Source organism: Scyliorhinus canicula, chromosome 15, assembly GCF_902713615.1.
Source record: "Scyliorhinus canicula chromosome 15, sScyCan1.1, whole genome shotgun sequence".
NCBI lineage: Eukaryota > Metazoa > Chordata > Chondrichthyes > Carcharhiniformes > Scyliorhinidae > Scyliorhinus > Scyliorhinus canicula.
This window is the reverse complement of record NC_052160.1, coordinates 20,672,686-20,676,030: the sequence shown is the minus strand read 5'-3', so window position 1 is coordinate 20,676,030 and position 3,345 is coordinate 20,672,686.

Below are 3,345 nucleotides of genomic sequence, written 5' to 3'. Positions count from 1 at the left end.
CCGATCCCCGCGCTGGGCTGGAGAATCGGCGCAACTGCGCCACGCTGCCCCGACGCCAGCACGCGATTCTCCGAGGAGCAGAGAATCGGCGCCATTTGGCGGGGCGCGGGGCGCGGTCATGGGCTGGTGTCCGCGGCCGGGCCGCCGAGTCTCCGGCCTTGATGGGCCGAGCGGCCGTACAGCAATGGCAGAGTCCCGCCGGCACTGTCCACACCTGCTGAAAGCCGGCGGGAATTCTGCGCGCAGGGTCGGGGGTGGCCTGAGGGGGGGGGAGGGCGGATCCTTCACCGATGGCGTCTGGACCGCGATCGGGGCCCACCAATCGGCGGTCCGGCCTCTCCAGCCCCGGCCCTATTTTTTTACACTGCCGGCCCCTGAACCCCTGCACCATGTTGCACGGGGCCGGCGCATTGAGGAAGTCCCCCGCGCATGCGTGGGTTGGCACGGCGCCCAGTTGGCACCCGGAAGGGAGACTGGAGCGACGTGAACCGCTCCAGCGCCGTGCTGCCCCCCTGTAGGGGTCAGAATCAGTAGTGCCCGCGCCCGTTTTGTGCTGTCGTGAAACTCTGCCTCCATTTCGGAGAATCCCGCCCCCTACCTAGGCCCATGCCCCCCAAACTATCCCTGGTATCCTGGTAACCCCCGCCTAACCTTTTAACACTAAGGGGCAATTCAGCATGGTCAATCCACCTAACCTGCACATCTTTGGACTGTGGGAGGAAACTGGAGCAGCCGGAGGAAACCCATGTCACTGGACTATTGATCCAGAGACCCAGGCACACAGGGTCAAATCCCACCATGGCAGCAGGTGGAATTTGAACTCAATAAATAAATCCGGAATTATAAAGCTGGTCTGAACAATGGGATCATGACAACTATCCCCAATTGTTGTAAAAACACATCCGGTTCAGTCATGTCCCTTTTAGGACAGGGAATCTGCCATCCTTCCCTGTCTGGCTTACACGTGACATCAGGCCCAATTGGGGGTCTCAGGAACAGCGAATGGGATTGCAAGAAGTAAAATGTCATAAACTTTCCGTCCCTTTGTGCTGCCCCGACAACAAACTTTTCCCTTCCAAACAGCTCAGCAATGTGACTGGTTTTCAGGGCTCTGATTGGCTGTCCCCTCGCTTGACTCATTGGGTGTTCTGTTCATGCAAAGGAGGCACTTTCAAAAGATGTAACCTAAAACCATTTTACTATCCTCCCGTCTCTTATTCTCCATCTCTGTATCTTATCGACCTAAAAATAATTCTTAAAATTTCCAGTCGAGAAAGAAGGCTTTTGGGCCTTTGATCTGATAGAATCCGCCATATTTTAAGAGTTATCGATTTTTGCAGTTCTTGATTTTAAAAATAAATATGTTGACATTTCTGCAAAGTGCACTGTATACTGATTTGCAGCATTGGAAATAACCAACAATTCCCCAAATATATCACTGATTCTCTCTCTGTTAATGTGATATTTATGACATGAAAATTAAATGTATTTGTTTCCCACTTTTGATCTATACTGTCAAATCCTCCAGTTAAGATGTTAGGATGGCCACAACGTCTGTGCTGGGAAGGAAAACTCATAAATGGGTGGGGAAAAAAATCCAGATTACAATTCAGCAAAACTGCCTGAAAACATGCACTGCATAGGAGATGAGGTGCTGCGCATTAGCTCCTCCCACAGTTGACAAGCTAAAAATACTCAAACTCACATGAACCATCAACTGAGCTAAGCACGGTAGCACAGTGGTTAGCATTGTTTCTTCACCGCACCATGGGCTCGGGATCGATTCCCAGCTTGGGTCACAGTCTGTGAGGAGCCTGCACGTTCTCCCCGTGTCTGCGTGGGTTTCCTCCGGGTGCTCCGATTTCCTTCCACAAGGCCCGAAGGACGTGCTTGTTAGGTGAATTGGACATGCTGAATTCTTCCTCTGTGTACCCGAACAGGCACCGAAATGTGGCGACTAGGGGCTTTTCACAGTAACTTCATTGCAGTGTTAATGTAAACCTGCTTGTGAAATTAATAAGGATTATTTTTATTATTAGGCACCGGGGATAGCTGCAATCTGTAGAACTGCAATCCAGTGTAAGGTGCAGTCTGAATACAAGTCAACATTCTTCATTTGCTGGGAAGCAAGGTAGCACAAGCGATTAGCACTGTGGCTTCACAGTGCCAGGGTCCCACGTTCGATTCCCTGCTGGGTCACTGTCTGTGCGGAGTCTGCACATTCTCCTTGTGTCTGTGTGGGTTTCCTCCGGGTGCTTCAGTTTCCTCTCACAGTCCAAAGATGTGCAGTTTAGGTGGACTGGCTATGCTAAATTGACCTTAGTGTCCAAAAAAAGTTTAGGAGGGGTTATTGGGTTACGGGGATAGGGTGGAAGTGAGGGCTTATGTGGGTCGGTGCAGACTCGATGGGCCGAATGGCCTCCTTCTGCACTGTATGTTCTATGTTCTATTACAAGAAACTGAAATCATGAAAATCAAGAACCCTCATCAAGTTGGATTCTACCAGGTTAGCCTCTACCCCGAAGGCCCAGGAGTTTCAGCACAGGTTTTCAAATTTATATGATGTGATCTGTGTTGATCTATTTTTTGCAAATTTTAACAGTTATATACTGAATGCTACAATGCTCGTTTAATCCTGCAATGCTTTTGTTGCCGTCCGGGTCGCTTAACTTTTCAAGTGCTAAAATGGGGTCATATTGGAAAATAATTTGGAAGCACAGTTCTATTGCAAATAACCCCTTTTCTCCGGTCAATTCTCAGCCTCCCAAATTGCTGTAAGTTTGTTGAAGTAAACAATCACGTAAAATCAACTACCAAAGGCATAATTGTCTTTAAAATGGGGGCTGTATTAGGTCTGCATGGCCTGGTCATTACTCCCGCTTCCTAAACCGACTTCACCTGAACACTACTTTATTCCATGTGTGCACAGTTAGAGATGATTATCTAGTATGTTGGTACTGTATAACTATTGGGCTGTCCATTGATAAATCTTATGCTGACATCACCATTTGGAGTTTTGCATGTTCCGCAGCCACCTGTTATGTTTCAATAAAGGTATTACACCTTTATTCAAGAAAGAAGGGAAACAGAAAGCAGCAAACTACAGGCGAGTTAATTCAATCCGTTACTAAAGAGGTTATAGCAGGATAGTTTGAAAATCTTAATATGATCAGGCAGAGCCAACTTGACTTTGTGAAAGGGAAATCTATTTAACTAATTAGAATTCTTTGAGGAAGTAATGAGCAAGGTGGGTAAAGGGGAACCTGTAGATGTGGCAAACTTGCATTTCCAAAAAGCGTTTGATAAGTTGCCATATCAAAGGTTATGGCACAAGATCAAAGCATA